Source organism: Canis lupus, chromosome 29 (assembly GCF_003254725.2).
Source record: "Canis lupus dingo isolate Sandy chromosome 29, ASM325472v2, whole genome shotgun sequence".
Classification (NCBI taxonomy): domain Eukaryota; kingdom Metazoa; phylum Chordata; class Mammalia; order Carnivora; family Canidae; genus Canis; species Canis lupus.
The window spans coordinates 9,028,294-9,048,595 of record NC_064271.1 but is presented as its reverse complement, the minus strand read 5'-3'; the positions used below and the strand labels follow the sequence as shown (position 1 = coordinate 9,048,595).

At 40.8% G+C, this 20,302-nt stretch overlaps 1 protein-coding gene across 11 annotated transcripts in view; it reads right to left on the bottom strand.

Annotated features, from left to right (window-relative positions):
• FAM110B (family with sequence similarity 110 member B) overlaps positions 1–2,289 on the bottom strand; it is a 180,837-nt gene extending 178,548 nt beyond the window's left edge. For 6 of the 11 annotated variants that reach the window (XM_049103728.1, XM_049103722.1, XM_049103723.1 and 3 more), the window contains exon 1: positions 1,989–2,289. The gene's annotated coding sequence lies outside the window, so the exon portion shown is untranslated. The remainder of the gene's footprint in view (positions 1–1,988) is intronic. The other 5 variants (XM_049103729.1, XM_025477784.3, XM_025477786.3 and 2 more) reach the window with 1 other exon arrangement.
• Between the last annotated feature and the right edge of the window lie 18,013 nt (positions 2,290–20,302).

The window sequence follows — 20,302 nt, the reverse complement described above, 5'->3', positions numbered from 1 at the left end:
TTTTAAAAATATCCAGGCAGCAAACATAATCATTTGGTTACATGGCCAAGTAAGTAGTTTTAATTTTTCTTACGTTAGCTAATTGCGCTGCTCTAATGATTTTAAAGCACAAGAATTATAGGATCTGGTTGATGTATATACAACACGCCTGTTTCTGTTTCACCACCTGTGGACCCAGTGGGAGTCACCTAAATGTTGTGTCACCATGGTGGAATTTCAAGTAGGAATCGCAAGTATTATTGTCAACCTAAACAACGAGGATGGTTCAGAATGGGGTCCAGAGCCCACATTTCCCCTAATGTCTAGGTTTCTCCTTAGACATTTAGGCCCTGAAGGATAATTAAGTCTCTTTAGTATGAAATGTACTGGGATATGACTGCTCAGGACTGTGTTCTCTTGTCCTTACAGATCTGCTATACATTGTGCATAAGAATATACTGAGCAGATTGTCAGTCATAAGCTAAACAACCACCCAACCTCAATTCTGATCTAAAAATAAGCCACAGACTTAAAATAGACCATGACTTGAAAAGAGCTGGGATTTGAAAAACAAAACAACTGTTTTCCAAACAGAAAGACACATGGACTGATAACAAAAATTAAAAATAAGACTAGGTGACACTCATGTAGCACTGTGTTCCAGGCACTGCTCAAAGCACTTTACAGATTATCAGGCTGACAAAGCATGGCCACCTCCCTGCTCAATTAGTGACTTTAGTGTTGGAAGGTCTGCAGCAGCACCATAAATACCAAAGGAGAAGTCGATGGGATGCTATGGGCAAAGGAGTCTGGCTTATCGTGACCTCGCCCTTATGTTAAAATAATTATGCTCAATCAATAGCTCATCCGAAAGGCCGGGGGTTGTGACGTCACAGGTTAGTACAGGTATTTTCCGTGGAATGACTCCATTATAATTTGGGGAGACGATGCTACATGTGGGTCTTCCACACCAACAGGGGAAATGAGAAAAATGAAAGTCGTGTTATTTATGCTGCAAAAATGCTTCTTCTGCGGTCACAGTCCCCTTCTCCAAACAAACCAGCCTGCAGCCCTTACAAGGCCAGCCACGCGGCGTTGTCACAGATGTGGGCAGATTTTGCACAGGATACGGCGTGAGGATAAACCCAGAGTTTGCCTGCATCTCAGGCAGCAAAGAACGCCTGTGCATTTTGGTGGCTCGGGAAATCTGAGTCACAACTCCAAGGGTTAAGCAGCCGGGCCCCAGGTGTCTTGTTTCCACTTCCCCAAGTAACCGAGCGTTCGGCAAAGTTGGCTCTGCGGCCGCCCCAGCAGCCCGCGCCGCGCGGGACCTGCCCCCGCCGCCGCCTCCGCGCCGCTCCCGCCCCGACGACGCCCCGAGCCCGGCCGGCCAGCAGGCACCGGCGCACGCCCCCAGCTCCTCCCGGCGGCCGCAGCCCGGGAGGGCCCCGCACAACCCCGTTCTACGGCCGATGTGCGCGCTTCCAAAGAACGCCGAGGCCACCGCGGCCGCGGGGGAGCCGCAGGCGGTGACCGCAGGCAACTTTCGGAGCCTCCGGGTCTGCGTCTCCCGCAAGGATTCCCGGCCGGCGACTGCGAGATGCTGGGACCCCCCCCCCCCCGCCCCGTACGCAGCCCCCGCGGCTGGAGCCCCGGCGAGGAGGAGGAGGAGGGGGAGGAGGAGGAGGAGGAGCAGGAGCAGGAGCAGGAGCAGGAGCAGGAGCAGGAGCAGGAGCAGGGCCGAGCGCAGCCCGGGTCCCTCGCCCACCCGCTCCCCGGCAGCAAGCGGCAGGCGCCCTCCCCGAGCCTCGCCCCGCGCCGCCGCCCCTGCCCGGCCTCCGCGCGCAGCCCGGCGCCCCCCCACCCCCCGCCGGGGCCGGGGCCGGGGCCGGGGCCGTGCGGGCCAGTGCGGCTCCGGGCCGGGGCCGAGGCTCCGAGGCGGACCCCCCGCTCCGGCCGCGCGCCGCTCGGGCATTGTCCGCGGCCGCCCGCCCCCGGCGCAGCCTTACCTCGGCCGCGCTGCCCGGTCCCGGAGGTGCGGCCCCAGCCGGCGTCGGCTCCCGGGCCCGCGGGGAGGGGGCCGCCGCCGAGTCCTCGCGCCGCCCCGCGGGGCCGGGGGGAGCCGAGCCGGCGGGCCGGGGGCGCGGGGCGCGAGGCCGCGGAGGGCTAGGTCCGCGCCGAGGGGAGAGGAGGGGAGGGGAGGGCTCGGGCGGGCTCGGGCGGGCTTCGCGGAGCGCGAGGGAGGGAACTTGGAGCGAGTTGCCGCGGCCCAGAGCGCGTGTCCCCGCGGAGTGTGCACGCCCCCATCGGGCGCCCCGGCCCGGCCCCCAGGCCCCGCCCACTCCAGGCCCCGCCCACTCCAGGCCCCGCCCGCTCCAGGCCCCGCCCCCGCCCCCACCCTCCAACCCCCTCCAGACTCGGCGGCCGCCCCCGCCCGGTGCCCCCGTCCCCGTGACCGTGACCCCAAGGGCCGGCCGGGAAGCCCCGGATCCGACCCCTGCGGGCGGGGACCTGGAGTCCGTGTTGTGGCTGCGAGAACCGCACCTGGCAGTGCCCCCGCCCAGACGATCCCAGTGCCTGACATTTTCTATGGACTCGCTTCCGCACACCCAGTGCACCCAGCTTAGCATTTCTAGACCTCATTTCTGAAGGCATTTTTAAGACTCCAAAGCTGTTTGGAGAAAACAGTAAAGAATATAAAAAAATATCTCAAGTACGGTGTGCAGCCCCTACAGTATGGGCCGGCTGATGTTTCCGAGTTAACTAAATGTTTTGGGGTACATCATCATTCATGTCGTAATGTGTGGTTTCGTCCTGCTTTTTCTTTAGATTTGCTTAATCACCCGGTCGGTTTTTCGAGGGTTTTGTTGTTTTAGGAATGCGGAGCACATTCTACTTCAGTTTTTCACCATTGGGAACTCTAGTGGATGAAATCCATATTTATCAAAACGAATGAATGAGATACAAACTCACAACATAATTACTTCTCTGAAATATTTAGCAGAGATTTCTTTATACCTTTTGTACATTTGAAATAAGATTGCATTCATCCCATCTTCTCAGATCATCTATATTTGAATGGTGTGCCTTGTTTCATTCCAGTTCAGAGATTGTCAAATAAATAAAACTCAGACTCCCACAATAAATTTCTGGCTATTTACAAGAGAACCATTTTAAGAAAGCGACAGGATACCGGGTTTTGAATGGAACTTTCCTTTGCAGACTAATGCATTCCATGTGATGATCACCCATTATGTTGTGGTCTTCACTAAATCCAAAAGTCGTGTGATGGTAGAATGAAGTTATTTTTCATCATTCGCATAACAAATTGGAACTAAGTTCTCTCACCCCAAAGTAAGCTATTAAAAAAGTTAACTTCTTTCTCCCAACCCCTTACTTTTGGGAATTACTTGGTCACAGCATGTAGGCACACTTTCCCTGCCACTGCAGGACATGTGACCCAGGCCTGCCAGTCAGAGTGCCTCTCAGCCCCTGCATAGGCAGGGAGGAGGGGAGACGTACATGACCCAACTTGGGTGAATAGGGGTCCTTTTCGCCAGCTGATATTGCAGTTTTTGAGAGGGTGTCATGAAAGCCTGTAGCAGTTGGAGGTAGCCCATAAGGAAGTAAGAGCCCGGCACCTGGGTGGCTCAGTGGCTGGGCATCTGCCTTTAGCTCAGGTAGCGAACCAGGATTCTGGGATGGAGTCCTACATGGGCTGGCTCCCCAGAAGGAGAAGCAGGCTCCCTCTGGAGCCTCTCTCTCTCTGTGTGTGTGTGTCTCTCATGAATAAATAAATAAATTAATTAAAAAAAAAGATAAAGGGCAAACCAGAAGAAAGCCAACTGAGCACTAGACAGGAAGAATCCCAATGGCATTAATGAGCCCTTACAGGAAGCCATCTCTGAAACCAGTTTTGACTGGATTTCTAAAGAAATACACCAATAAATTGTCTTTTTAGCTTATTGGAAGTTACATTTCTTTCCAAAATACTCACTTAAAAGCCATGAAAGATTCTTACAGGATCCAGGCTCTGAAAATCAGGGTTATAATCAATGAGTCCTAGTTTTTCTGTCACCAAGAAGGTCACTTAGTACAAAACCTTAACTTACTGTTTTTGTTTTTGTTTTTGTTTTTAATATTTTATTGGGCAGCCCCAGTGGCGCAGCGGTTTGGCGCCTCCTGCAGCCCAGGGTGTGATCCTGGAGACTGGATCAAGTCCCACGTCAGGCTCTCTGTATGATGCCTGCTTCTCCCTCTGCCTGTGTCTCTGCCTCTCTCTCCATCTCTCTGTGTCTCTCATGAATGAATAAATAAATAAATAAATAAATAAATAAATAAATAAATAAATGATTTTATTTATTTTTTCATGAGAGACACAGAGAAAAAGACAGAGACATAGTCAGAGGGAGAAGCAGGATCCCTACAGGAAGCCCAATGCAAGACTTGATTCCAGGACCCCAGGATCACTACCTGAGCCAAAGACAGATGCTCAACCACTGAGCCAACCATGTGCCCCAGAAACCTTAACTATTAATAGGACTAAGGTTCTCATTCAAGGTGTTACTATTGCCCAGTGTACGTTTAATATTTTCACGTTGCCCTCCACCATTAGAACCAAAAATTAATAAAAGATGTGGTTAGAAAACCAGAGAGAAAACAATAATATGTCTAAACCATTACATTCCAGTAAATTTTTTGTCTTGTCCATTACTCCAATGAAACGTGCCTTCATAATCCCCAATATTTAGTGATATAGGACATTTTCCTCTTTTCTAGACTGAAAATTTTAGGGCCTGAAACAGACTTTCAGGGACTGTTGAAATCGGTTTGTTGTGCTGGAATTTTATTGTGTTGCATATTGTTCCGGAGAAGTGGGCCATTGGCCTATGCTTGGAATTCTTTTGTTCCACAGAAAGTCTCCACAAGTATGTAACAATATTTGGCTAGTACCCTAACAAGCATCCGTACACTAATCAGTATGTAGCGTTACTCCCAGGTCACTGTGAGCAGTAAGAGTTCGGGTAGCAAGGGAGTGGGTCAGACAGACATGAAGACATAGCCCTGAGCTTCTGATTGCAGGAGTGTTTTCTAAAGGGAAAAGAGGGGCGCCTGGGTGGCTCAGTTGGTTAAGCGGCACAGGTCCGGATCTGTCAGAGGCCTGGGATCTGGCTCCTTCCTTGCTCAGCAGGGGAGTCTATTTGAGGATTCTCTCTCCCTCTGGTTCTGCCCTTCCCCCCTCGCACTCTGAGCTCTCTCTCTCTCTCTCTATATATATATAACAAGTGCATCTTTAAAAACAAAGGGAAAAGTTTTTTCACTAGTTTTTCTTCAGATGGGGGTACCACAACTAGTGAAATTTCATTCGTGAAAGCCCGTGAGCTGAATAGTAGTAGATCATAAATAGACTAGAGCCCCACTAAAAGCACAAGTAGCTGAACCATCTCCAGAAACCTGACAGCGTAGCTTAGAAGAAAAAGAAAAGTTAGTTCTGGAATCCAGGCCCAGCTCTGAGTGACACTTGTTTAAAATGATTGGCTCTGATCCTCCAAGGGAAATTTTCAGCCCAATGTTCAGGGTTGCTCCACATCCTTGTGCTGGATCCACGTAATGTCTGTGCCATGTCCTTGCCCTCGAGCGGTCCAAAAATCTCTCATTTAACCTGGGCTTTCATCTGTCCACAGCCCTCTCCTGGAAAAACGGATACACCAATAATTTTCAAACCATGATACAATCGCCTGGAGTGCTCCTAACAGCACCAGGTTAGGGGGGAGGGATGGTCATGTATCTAGTTTTTAGAAGTTCTCCCAAGAGTTTGACATCAGCCGGGGTTAAGGTAAATGTCTCTGAATTTGTGCTTTGCATTCCACAGAAAAAACTTGAGAGGCCATCTGATCAGACTCCATTGACTTAGAATTGTTTGTAAAACTAAAGGTATTGATTGAACAAACTCCATTTGTCTTTTTTCCTGAACAGCCCCTAGCTCTTCCGAGGTTAAAGAAAAAGCAGTGAGGAATGTTTCCCAGGAGGAGCAGGGTGGGTTTGCCAGAAGCAATCACACTGTAAAAGGACAGCTCACAGCAAGGCAGAGATAAGAGAATCACTAACTAGAAAAGCATTGTCAGTTATCACCGGAAGAGACTACTCCACCAAAGGCAACAGCCCCTAGCGTTATCTCTTATTGCATATTTCACAGTTTGTTACATGTTCATACTGATGATCAGAGAAATCAAAACAATTGAATTATGTTCACGAATACTGACCTGCATCATTTAAGACTACTAACAGCTATCATTTATTGAATATTTGGTCTGCGCTAGGCAATTTACATGCCTCATTTTTAATTGTAGCACTGGCTCTAAACGTAAATATTATAACCCTCATTTTATGAACAAGAAGTTCAGGCCCAGGGAAAGTCAGTGGTGTATCCAAGGTCACTGAGTTAGTAATCAAAGGATTCAAAGGCTGGTCCATGTGACCTCAAAGCCTATATATTTTTATTCTAACCCAAACTTGCCTCTGAGTCATACAAATCATCTATTTAATAAATACTGCCTGGCCACATGTGACTATTTAAATTTAAATTAATTAAAATTGAATTAGATGAGGGGCACCTGAGTGGCTCAGTGGTTGAGCATCCGCCTTTGGCTCAAGTTGTGATCCTAGGGTTCGGGGATCAAGTCCCGCATCGGGCTCCCTACAGGGAGCCTGCTTCTCCCTCTGCCTATGTCTCTGCCTCTCTCTGTGTGTCTCTCATGAATAAATAAATAAAATATTTTCTAAAAAGTTGAATTGGATGAAGACTTCAGTTTCTCAGTCACACGAGGCACTTTTCAAGTGTCCAATAGCCATGTATAGCCGATGGCTACCCCATTAGCACAGATAAAAATTATTTCCATCATTATTACAGAAAGTTCTATTTGCTCTGATGCTTCACATATTTGTATCACTAATGAAGAAAGGCACTGTTCTCTGTGATTGAATTTTTCAAGTAAATTGCTCCAACTGTTTTGATGGATTTCTTTCTAAAATATGTAATACATTTATGTTCCTGTGTCTTAATCCGTTTGAACTGCTGTAACAAAAATACCATGGATTGTGTGGCTCATAAATAGAAGTTCATTTCTCCTAGTTTGCAGGTTGGGAAGTCAGAGATCAACATACTAAAGATTCAGTGTTTGGCGAGAGCTTACTTGTTCACCAATGGACATCTCACTCTGTCCTTAAGTGTCAGAAAGGAGAAGGGAGCAGAGGGCTCTCTGGGGTCTCTTTTATGTGGGCACTAATCCCACTTATAAGGGCTCCACGCTCATGACCTAATCACCTCCAAAGGCCATGCCTACTGATAACATCACTTGAGGAGGTTAGGATTTCAACGTTTGACTTTTGGGGTAGGCAACGTGAATCGCAGCCTCTTTGTCAGTAGGGCACACAGAATGGAATGCCTATTTAATACCTCAGTGGACCCAAATGGCATGCTGTGGAGCTTCTGCTTCTCTTTCCTCTTCTGGCATCTCTGCCCATCTTCACTTCTTGTTTCTCTGTCTGCCACATTACAGGGCTCATTGATGTTCTGCCCCAACCTGTTTTTATTTCTATTTCCCAACGCATTCTTCCTATGCGTTGTCTTCCAATTCCATGTCCCCAGCCACCTCTAACTCACCAGGGACTCCAGAATTTTGATCCCCAACTTCCAGATCATTTTCTAACCTTCAGAGCAGGTTTTTTTTTTTTTTTTCCTGCCCTCTATTCGACTAGTGCTACTCAGAGTGCTGTCTGTAGACCAGCAGTACTCTGTGAGTTGACTATTATTCTGGGACAAGATGAGGTTAGAAAGTGGAAGCTGGGATTCAAGAAGTTTTATAGCAATTTGCCATTGTTGGAACATTATATTGCATTGTATGGTATAGTATGTATGCAAATAATGGACTGCAATGGATCAGAGATAAAAACAAAGCAACAAATCCAAATGCTGTACCTGACTCCATCTGGCTATCTCTTACACCCCTAATGCTCATCTACCACCTGTTAATAACTAAGGTTATCCTTACAAAAGTTCTCAAGAAGCTGAAAGACAAACAAGAAAAGGGAGTCAGTCTAGATGTTAGCAGGAGCCAGAAATGCTACTACAAAGAACACAGATAAAGGACAAGCTGATATCGTTGGCACCCAGGAGCTGGAGCTGATGATGAAATGCCCCCTGGATGCTAAGACCATGGAGGACACACAGATGAACTGAAAGAACTGATTTTCCTAGTCTGTTATTGACACCAAACACAATAGAAAATGTCCTGAGAAAGTCTAGATTGCCAAATATTGTGTATAATGAATTAATTATGCAGAGGAGCTCGAAACTCTGCAGGTCCTTCCCAGACATAAAACTGATCTATGCTTCAAAACTGAGATGTAGTGTGTCTGCTTTTACAAAATCAATACACCAACTCTTGTTATCATTTGGCTCAGAACTTTTGCTTGCTTCCATATTTTCAAAACTTGAAAGGGTTAAGCTGCCAGAATTTGTTTGCATGGTATATGGAATACTAGGTTAATATATACACCTTCTGGGGCACATGGGTGGCACAGTCAGTTGTGCATCCAACTCAATTTGGCTCAGGCCGTGACCTCAAGGTCATGGGATGGAGCCCCATTTCAGGCTACACACTCAGCATGGAGTCTGCTTGGAATTCTCTCTCCCTCTTCCTCTCCTTTTGCTCCTCCTGCTCATGTTCTCTCTCTCTCTCTCTCTCTCTCTCTCTCTCTCAAATAAATAAATAAATCTCTAAAATTATGTATATATACCTTCTGTACTCTCATGATATGGAATAATATACCAAATATACGGAACATTTTTAAACTATTTGTGGCAAGGTAAGCTTAGAACATTAAGCTACTTACTTAATAGAAATATAATCCATTTCGTGCACAGCTCACTAATTCTCATTTTCCCTGGAACCAAAATCAGAAGTGGCATGAATAACTGAAATCTCTAATTTCATTCAAACCTTGTCCTAATCAAATATTAAACCAGTTCATTAGTAGCCAGAAAAATGAACTAATTTGAACTTTCTCCTCCTTTTTACCATTATATAGTAAAGATGCTAACAAGCAAAAATAGGAAATAAGCAGGAGAGAACAAGGAGAAAAGGACAAGTGAGGGACTATTAGGTATCTGAGCCACAGATGGTACTGATACATAATAGCTATTTTGTTCTATTTAAAAAATAGAAAAAATGCTTAAAGTAGGTATACAGACATGAGTCTAAGGGTTCAATGAGTGTTTTTTCCCTGTGAGCTCGTTTTAAAGTGTACTCTAAATGTTTGGTAAAAATATATTCAGAATTTTGTGTAGGCATTTTATTTTTTAGTCACCTGGTATTAATCTGAATGATGAGAAATGGTATTTCTGACATTTGGAAAAATCACCTGTAAATTATTAGGAACTTTTAACAAAATGTCAGAGTGCTTTTGGTATAGATGTGAATTTTAGTTCATTCACCCACTCATTCCTCCCTCACTTATTCTGTCACCAAATCTCTCATTTTCAATGTTTTCACTCATGCATCTAGTCATTCACATCTTACCTGGGCTTAGTACAATAGCTTTCCTGGTTTGTTGTGTAATCACACAAACCAGTCAAACACATTCTTTGTTACCTCTTCTATATTATTCTTCCATTCCTCAAATTGGTAAAAATCAATCTTCTGAGCAGTACTTCAATGACTAATTCATTTTATTTATTCACGAGTTACACATACTTTAAATTTTCCGCTAGATTCACCACCAGCAGTCAAGACTCCTAAGTAGATATTCCTTTAGCACATCAGCATTTGCAAGTTGCCAGCTAGTTTGTCATAGAAGAGGAATGAGGTAGAGGAACAGAAGGAGAAAGGTTAGTAAAAGACAGAATGGAGTGATAAAGAGAATATCTCTATTGCTCAGCTCACTATTCCAAGCAATCCAAATTCTTTGTCCAAACTCCACCAGAGAATATACAGGAAGACTAAATCATAGTATGTCTAAATCTTTTGGGAAAAAACAAATCAGCATATGTTGCCAATTTGCTGTTGCTGATAGAACAGAAGTATGGATACGCATGGTCAACACAGGCTACAAAAATCTTGATATGTAATTAATGGCATTTATCAATATGCACATCTCCTGTGACACTCTCTGCTTTCTACTTAGCTGTGAGTTGGGAGTTTTATGCAAAGTAGCAAATAGAAAATTTAAATACTAGCGTAATTTTCTCATGATCATCAACCATAATAATCCTCTGAATTTTGGATTGGCTGGGTTCCCAAACTCTTAGTAAATATCTTAATCATGATGTTCTTAGAAGGTCTTCCTATGTTACATTTGATTAGATTGCCTATTTCTCAGAACTTAGACCTTAGTATGCATTCGGGTGTCTCCTCATTAACCTCATTAAGACTGTAAGCTATATGAGAACAGGGGATGCAGATAACTCCTCTTGTGAAATTTCTCACACTACTTAGCAAAATCAGAGCACCTGACAACATTTCATCAGATAGTCACTGAGATAAATCCATGCTCTGATAGTGGTGTAATTATTATGTCACTTTATATTTGTCAACTTTCAATGCCTAGAAACTGGTCTAAAGTTCTATACTGCAGCATTTCTTGCATGAGCAAGTGGAGAACAGAAAGTGCTATCAGGCTCGAGAAGTCCCTAATCTGCATGCAGCTCCCAACAGTCAGCAGGGCACTTTTCCCACCTGGCAATGCACATCAGAATCCAGGAGAGAATGAAAATGGGGAATTACAGGAAGATCTAGCTCTTTCTTGGATTTGAAAAGATTCATAAAGCCACATTGTTAAGGATATGAATAGCAAAATTATTCTTGTTAATTTCCCATGTGCAAGGTGTTATTTTTTCTCTAAATGAAAATATTATATTTGAGAAAATAGAGTTGTGATGACAGTTTTAGTAGCAAAGAAGATGTGAATCACCCAGAAGAATGGTGGAGGTGGTAGGGAGTCACAGTAAAATGGGCTTTTCAGAATACTGGAAAGCTGGAAGCAGAGCAGTTCTTTGGGCATACTTAACAGCTGACTCTGCTTTCTTCCCCCAGTAGTACAGGCCTTGCTAATATTTTCTACCCCCCAACCCACCAATTTTATTCAGATGTAATTGACATATAACATTGTATAAATTTAAACTGTACAACATAATGATCTGATACATGACCATACTATGAAATGATTCCCACACTAAGTTCAGTTAACATCCATCACCTCACATAGTTGCAAATTTTTTGTCTTGTGATGAGGGCCTTTAAGAACCTCTCTTAGGAACTCTCAAATACACAATACAATATTGTTAACTGTAGTTACCAGGCTGTATATTACATCCCAGAACATATTTATATTCTAACTGGAAGTTTGTTCCTTTTGACCACCCTCTCTTCTGCCCTGCCCCCTGGCAATAACCAGTCTGTTCTCTGTTGATAAGAGTTTCAGTTTTTAAGATTTCACATATAAGTGACAGCACACATTATTGTCTTTCTCTGTCTGACTTATTTCATCTAATATAATGCACTCATAGTTCATCTGTGTTATTGCAAAGGGCAGGATTTTCTTTCCTTTTTTTGGCTGAATAATATTCCTTTGTGTGTATATACCGCATTTCCTTTGGCCATTCTTTTGTGATGGACACTTAGATTGTTTCCATGTCTTGGCTATTGTAATTAATGCTGCAATGAATGGGCGCACATATCTTTTTGAGTTAGTGTTCTTATTTCCTTTGGACAAATACTCAGAAGTGCAATTGCTTGATGATGTGGTATTTCTATTTGTAATTTCTTGGGGCCACTCCATACTGTTTTCCATAGTGGCTGCACCAATTTACATTCCTACCAACAATGCACAAGGGTTTTCTTTTTTCCACAGCCTCTCCAACACGTATTTCTTGTCCTTTTGATGATAGCCATTCTGATAGATGTGAGGTGATGGCTTCTTTTGGTTTTGATTTGTATTTCCCTGAGACTAGTGATGTTGTTGAGCATCTTCTAGTGTATTTGCTGGCCATTTGAATATCTTCTTAGGAAAAATGTCTATTCAGGTTCTTTGCCAATTTTTAAATTGGATTATTTGTGTGTATGTTTTGTTGTTGTTGAGTTGTATGAATTCTTTATATACTACGGATAGTAACCCTTATCATAAATGGTTTACAAATATTTTTATATTTTCTTGCATTCCATGGATTGTCTCTTTATTCTGCTGATCATTTATTTTGCTATGCAGAAGGTTTTTAGTTTTATGTAGTCCCACTAATTTCTTTTTGTGTTGCTTATGCTTTAGGTGTCATAGCCAAAAACAAAAAAGTAAAAAACATTGCCAAGTCCAATGTCAAGGAGTTTTCCTTATGTTTTGTTCTGGGAGTTTGGTAATTTCAGGTCTTACATTTAAGTCTTACATCTATTTTGAGTTAATTTTTGCAAGTGGTTTAAGATAGAATCTAGTTTCTTTCTTTCTTTCTTTCTTTCTTTCTTTCTTTCTTTCTTTCTTTCTTTCTTTCTTCCTTCCTTCCTTCCTTCCTTCCTTCCTTCCTTCCTTCCTCTCTCCCTCCCTCCCTCCCTCCCTCCCTCCCTCCCTTCCTCCCTCCTTCCTTCCTTCCTTCCTTCTTTCCTTCCTTCCTTCCTTCTTTTCCTTTTTTCATGTGAATATCCAATTTTCCCAGCAAGACTTACTGATGAAACCCTTTTCTCTATTGAGTAACCTAAAATTCACTAGGAACCACAAACACCGGAATAGTCAAAGAAATCCTGAGAAAGAAGAATGGAACTGGAAACATCCCACTCTTTGATTTTTGAACTATATCAAAAAGCTATAGTAATCCAAACAGTATGGTACTGGCATAAAAACAGACACCTTGACCCATGGATGGAGCAGAATTGACTGCTCAGAAATCAACCCATGCATATCTGGTCAATTAATATTTGGAAAAGGATTCATTCTTACCGGAGGAAAGACAGTTTTTCCAATAATATTTTCTTAAATAATAATTTTAGATGTGAGCCCCAAATACAACAGGACATATGCAGAGGAAGTAATGAGCTTGTAAAATCCTAAAAGATGCTTTCCTCCATGGTATGGGCTATCTGTAGCTCCATCTAGGCAGCTATATACACAGTATACGATTTATATTCTTGGTTAGTTAAAATCGACTAATTAAAATGAATATGTACCCATACACACTCATTTCCTACCAGTATATAGCCCATCTGATATGTTGCACTTTCCACATAGCTTTATAAATACAGAAAGATTATCTTATATAAACAACCTACTCCTTAACTTGCATTGAGCTAATTCGTTGATGTAATAGATAATAAATCTGTTTTCCTGTGCCTCTGCTTCTAAAAAAAGATTTAAGTTCAAAAGTATACATATTTTTTCTGATATGTCAGGTAACAAATTTCAATGTTTCAATTTTTAATGTGGTTGAATAATGTTTAAAAGATACCGTTATATGACTGAGAAATAACCGAGGACATATAATTCACATGAAAGATCATATGCTATTATGAAAGCTTTTATGCTACTAATTTAGCATAAAATAATTTTAGCTTTCCTGAATGATGATTTTTTTTAGAGACTGAAATGTCACTACAAAAACTTCTCTTATTTTGAGACATAAGACTCATATAAGCAGTATAAATTTTTAATGCTTATGGCTTATTTGCAGACAGTTTTGACTTTAAAGTATTTAATTTTTGATGCTGGTAATATTATATTTTGTGCTTTCTCCTTCACTTCTATTTTATTCACATGTATCTTAAATACATAATTTACTTTTTTATTGTTATATTTATTTTTATTTTCAACTAAGAAAAATGATTGGTAAGGACCATTATATATTTTGATAGGATGGGTTATAATAGATTTACAAGACATCCATAAAACTTTTAAGACTATTTAACTAAGGACTGGCACTGAAGCTTAAAATTATTTAATATCCCTCTCTACACTCTGGTTTCTGCAGGGATGCCACACAAAACCAAATGGCCTCCAGTGCCCAACTCCACAGGTGGCACTGCCTGGAGAAGTGCACACAGCAACCCTGGTGCTAGAAATTTTTATTTTGCGATTTTCCCCTTATCTTTCTTCACACAGACTCTGCTTTTCTCTCTGGTGCAATAGATCTAATGCTTTAACTCTAAGTGTACTATAAATCACTTTGCAAAATGTTATAAGACATGAGTAAATAACTGTTGTTCATAAGCTTCTATCTGCCTATCTCTATGTATGAACACGTATTAATAATTACATGGGAAAGCCCTTGCTGTTCTTAATGATTGAATCTTTTAAAGGACAAAACTATTTAAATGGAGAAGCTTATTATATTTAAGAGACTGTTTTAATAAATTATTGCATGAGGAATAGATTGGGCCATGTAGGTTGCAATCTTCTGCCCTAACTGCAATGCTAGAGTAAAGCGATTGCATAATTTATGGAGATGTGCCCATCTATTATGAGTTTGGTCATATGAGAGATTTTCCAATGATCTACTGAAATTGTAGAGAGTGCATTGTGCATCTAATGCAAAAGGGCTGGAAGGAGTCAGAGTTATCAGCAAATTATAAGATGTCATTTCAATCCATGGGTAATTTTTTTTATTTCCTAAAGTAATAGAATATACACATGAAAAAACTGGATAACAAGGCCAAATAAATATAATGCAAGATCAGTTTCAAATAAGTACCAAACAGATGCTGTATGGAGAAGTCAGATGGAGGCTGATTATAAAATTTCCTTGAGGAAATGAAATTTTAATATGACTTTATAAAAAGAGAGGGTTAAAAAGAGGAGCATAGCATTTTTCTGTTAGAGAAATTATAATTGTAAATAAAACAAAGAACTGATAACTGCTCTAAGGGTCTATGGTGAACAAATATTTAAAACAGGAAGTTAACTTCAGAAATGACGAGAATAAGAATCATCAGTGAATGACACACCAGCCAGTTGGATGACTGCTTCTTTTTTTTTTTTTTTTTTTTTAATTTTTATTTATTTATGATAGTCACAGAGAGAGAGAGAGAGAGGCAGAGACACAGGCAGAGGGAGAAGCAGGCTCCATGCACCGGGAGCCTGACGTGGGATTCGATCCCGGGTCTCCAGGATCGCGCCCTGGGCCAAAGGCAGGCGCTAAACCACTGCGCCACCCAGGGATCCCTGGATGACTGCTTCTAAACAATGTTTCCAAAGATTCTAGATGGTCATAAGAGAGTCACTGATCTTTTAGTACTAACTTGAATATAAAATATTGTTGCTGAATACTTTTGACCTCTGTTTTTTTTTTAATATTTTATTTATTTATTCATGAGAGACACAGAGAGAGAGGCAGAGACATAGGCAGAGAGAGAAGCAGGCTCTCTGCAGGGAGCCTGATGCCTGACTCAATCCCAGGACCCGGGATCATGACCTGAGCCAAAGGCAAATACTCAATCACTGAGCCACTCAGGTGCCCCCTTTTTGACCTCTGTTGATGGGCATAATTAAATGGTAAAATAAGATTTTTAAATGTAGAAATAGGCAGGATTAATAGAAATATACAGTAATATGAATCATAATTATGTGATTTAATGTTCAACAAATTTTTATATAAAACAGATGTTTTAAAATTGTACATAAAAAACAACTTTGAGATTTTGGAGTAAGGAAAAGTTTTAGCCTATTTTTAAGATCATCTTAATTTTATATTCAGATTAGTATGTCTAATATTACTATAGATATAGCAAAATAATAGTAAGCCCTCATGAATCCTCAAGATCCCAAAGAAAATAAACCAATAGATCTTTAAGATCCTCTTAATTCTCAAGACTAAATACAAAAAGAATTCTTTTTCTTATTAGTGAAATTGATGAGGTCATTGAAAGTGTCAGGAAAACTAAACCAAATATTTTGATGACTTCTTAGAGCTATTTTTTAAAAAATGTAATAAGTGAGGCATAAACTCTGGGTGCACTGTACACATTAATTTATCACCCCGATAGTAGAGAAATTATGTTACCTGAAGTAGAAAAGTTGTACATTTCCTGTTGTAAGCAAATCTGGTATAGTCACAACTCAGAATTCTTTCTTTTTGTCTTTCCTGATAGATAGGTCTGATTCATTCTGTATACTCCCATGAATAAATGACTTCAATAAACCTAAAGGCATTTTCCCCACATTTATGGGATTGGAACACTCTTAGTAGAGGTAAAAGGGATGCAGAAACATGCTTATTTAAAAGTTTTTATAGATAACATTCTGTTTCTTTAAGCAAATAGACATGAATTATTCAAAATGGATTTCAACATATTGTGTGTTTATCGTGAGATATTTGTAAAAAGAATAAAGCATCTAAGTTACATGAGACACTAACTACACCCTAAGCAATGAAGGACTTACTGGATTTTTCCACATGTTGAGGTAAACCACATAATGTACAAGTAGTAGGATAAACCCAGCCACAAATATGCCTGCAGAGTTCCAGCTTCTGGTCATTTCACTTGGATTTCTTTCCTCTGCACTGATAAGAAAAGCTTCAGAACACTTAAAAGAGAATCTAAGAATTATATTTTATAGCAGAGAAATTCCAGGTGTTTGAAAAGATGAGTTGGGTGGCAGCAATAGTATATTGTTGGTGCTTCACCAAATGACAGGCAGATCATTTATGACAATTTAACTGATCCAAGATTAAAGAATCTAAAACATTTTTTAAGAAATGTAAAATATTGATATGCTGAAGATAATGTTTATATGATTGTGTATAAATAGATTTCATGAAGAAAGATGAGACCTCAGCAGTTATGTACTCAGCATACTACAAGCATAAATTACATGTAAGGTTTTTACAATAACAAGTCAGAATTAGGAGGATGACACTAGAGGAAGAATGCAGAAAGAATGAGTGTATCATAAAAAATGAGCATATCATATCATAGTGAATTTACTAATTCAGTAGTTTGACAAATTACTCAATCACTCAAGCAACATACACTGCAAAGTTTCTCTACAGTGATACAACAGGAAGCAAGTAGACCAGGTTCTTGTACTGTGTTCTCATGGTAGGAGAGCAGAAGCAATCAAATAATAAAAATGTATAAGATCTTTTTATATGATGATGACTGTTCTTGTTTTCCACAGAATGATGCTATAGAAAGCCAGTGACTGCAAAGGGGTGGGGCTGAGTTAGATCAGGTGGTCAGAAAGGTCTCCTTCAGAAGATGATGTCTGAGGAACCACCCATGCAAAAATGAGGGGATAGTGTATTCCAAGCAGAGGGAATGGCTATGCAAATACCCTGAGGGAGGAATGAGCTAGGTGTATTTGAGAAAAAGGAAGACAAGTACATTGGATCCTGACTTACAATGGTCTAACTTATGAATTTTCAACTTTACGATGGTTTAAAAGCCATATCCAATTTCAGTGGAAACCGTACTTTAATTCTGAATTTGGCTCTTCCTGGGCTAGTGATATGCAGTAGGTTCCTCTATTGTGATGGTGGGCAGGGGCAAAGAGCCACAGCTTCCAGGCAGTCCCGTGATCATAAGGGCCACGCTTGTAACCATTCTGTCCCCATGCAACCAGTGTACTTTCTTTCAGTACACTGTACAGTAAATTACATGAGAGAATTAATACTTTATTATAAAATAGACTTTGTGTTCAATGATTTTGCCTAACTGTAGGCTAATATAAGTGTTCTAAGCACCCTTAAGGTAGGTGAGGCTAAACTATGATGTTTAGTAAGTTAGGTGTATTATACACATTTTTGACTTCTTTTTTTTTTTTTTAAAGATTTTATTTATTTATTCATGATAGTCACAGAGAGAGAGAGAGAGGCAGAGACACAGGCAGAGGGAGAAGCAGGCTCCATGCACCGGGAGCCCGACGTGGGATTCGATCCCGGGTCTCCAGGATCGCGCTCTGGGCCAAAGGCAGGCGCCAAACCGCTGCGCCACCCAGGGATCCCCATTTTTGACTTCTTATATTTTCAACTTACAATGAGTTAATTGGGACATACCCCATGGTCTATGTCCAGGATGACCTGCACAACTAGATATTAGTGATCAAGGAAAAGTTGGAGGTGAGGCTGGAGAAGAAATAAGGCCTTGGTAAGGAATTTACATTTTATTCTGCATGCCTCCTGAAAGCTGTATAATCTGCCTTATGTTCCTGCAAGACTATTCTAGCTGAGATGTGACAAATTTGCAAGAGGTGGTGGGATAGTTAAGAATGAAAGCTGGGTGACCAGCTTGGAAATTTCACAGTGGTCTAGGGAAGCAGATGGTGGCTTGCACCATGGTGGCAATAATTAAGATGCAGGAACATTTAATAAATTTGAGTTGTATTTCTGAAGCAGAGCCAATAGGACTTGAAAATGGATTGTATATTAGAGATAGGATGATATAAAATAAGGAAAAATGATAACCCTACTGATAAATACTGACAACAGAAAATGCAACATAATATAGGCTAAAGAAATACTAAAAGGAAAAGTCCGGAGGGTCAGATAATCTCAGCCTTTGATCTGAGAGGATGTGTAGTCCAATCACATATTCAAAGTGCCTACTTCATCATGGGCTGATGGCCTCTGCTTAAGCACTGTAGTGATGAAAACACCCTGGCAAACCATTATTTCACTAATGAGGGCCCACCTCATTCAGCAGTTCATAAGCTGAATATGAGATAGTTTTGATTCTTTTTATTTCATGAAAGTCAATATGATACTGGAATGGTAGGTATATTTGGAAAAAGTTCCACTTCAAAGTCTGAGAAATAGCCTTTCCCTTGCTTTCTGTTTTGCCTCATTTTTATTATCACATTTTAAAGATAGCAAACATAATTTCTTAGGGAATCAGAAGTAGGTCATTGGATTAACAAATGCAATTCTACTTCTCCATATATGCCCCAAAGAAATGTGTAGGTACATGAACCAAAAGACATTCACAGGAATGCTCAAAGCAGCAGTACTTGTAAGAGTCAAACACTGGCAAAAACCAATATTCTCAATAGTCGCATGGACAGGTAACTATGGTATATTCATACCATACAATAGAATACTCTACAGCATAAAAATAAATAAGCTGCCGATATGTGCAACCACAAGGGTGAAACTCAAATGCAAAAGAAGCAAAAGATACAAAAGAATGTGTACTATGATTCCACTTATATAATGTTTAATAATAGGGTCTTTAATCTATGCCTTTACAAGTCTGGATAGAAGGGATTTCTTTGGGGGATCGGGGTAGTATTAGTAATCAGAAAGCAGCATTGAGGGCTTAAGAGGTGCTAGCAATTTGATGTTTCTTTAATAAATGGTGACTACATAGAAGTTCACTTTGTGCTCATCCAGCAAGCTTCCACTCAAGATTTGTATATTCAATTATACCTTAATGAAATATATATAAGCATATAAATCTTTACATGTTACATTTTAATTAAATATATGTAAATATATGCTGGAATGCCAGTTATATTTCAATTAAAATTGTATTAAAACATACAAAGAAAGGAGTTAAATTAACACTGCAAAATGTCTAAATATGAACATAGTCTATTACATCTCAAGCAGCACAAAGTTGCATAGAATTAAAGGAAAACTATGAAACAGATTTGAAAGAGATCACATCAGGTTCGGACAATAAACCAAATCTCCAAGGTGAAACTAAAGAGGTCTAAGTATAAAGTGATTCTTGTGTGTTTAAAAGAACAACAAATAGCCTACTTTGAAGTAGCCAACAATACACATAAAAGAAATACAAAGGATATTAGTGAGGAGATTGAAGTGGTTAAAAAGTAGTCTGGATAGTAGCCCCTATGTGACTCCCATTAGCTTTAAAAAAAAAAGAAATAAAGATCCTGAAAATAGAATGAAAAGACCCAAACTGTCAGTCAACCTACTACAACAATTAGACCATTTTCTGAGACAGTTTTCCAGAAGGTATCAAAAAGGATCAGTGGAGTTGAATGAAGAATTACAGTTGCTAGCCTGAAGCTATTTGGTCAGATGAAATGGAGGGATGCCACTGGCAGGAATAATGGTTGGAATCCAGCAATTTCTCCCTCACTTCCTGCCAGCCAAAGGAGAAAACAAGAGTCTGTACCATTCAGAGAACAGACAATGGAGACAATGACCTCCCTATTTGTTCTCTCTGCTTTCACCAAGAGCTGCGTCTCTAGCTTGGAGATGGCTACTTCTAGAAATTAAGGAAGAAAACTGAGTATGGGACCAGCAGAGTCTAGACAGAGTCCAGTTAACAGTATATATGTGGGGCCTTGGGTTTGTGAATGTTATCAAAGAATCTTATCAGAGAAA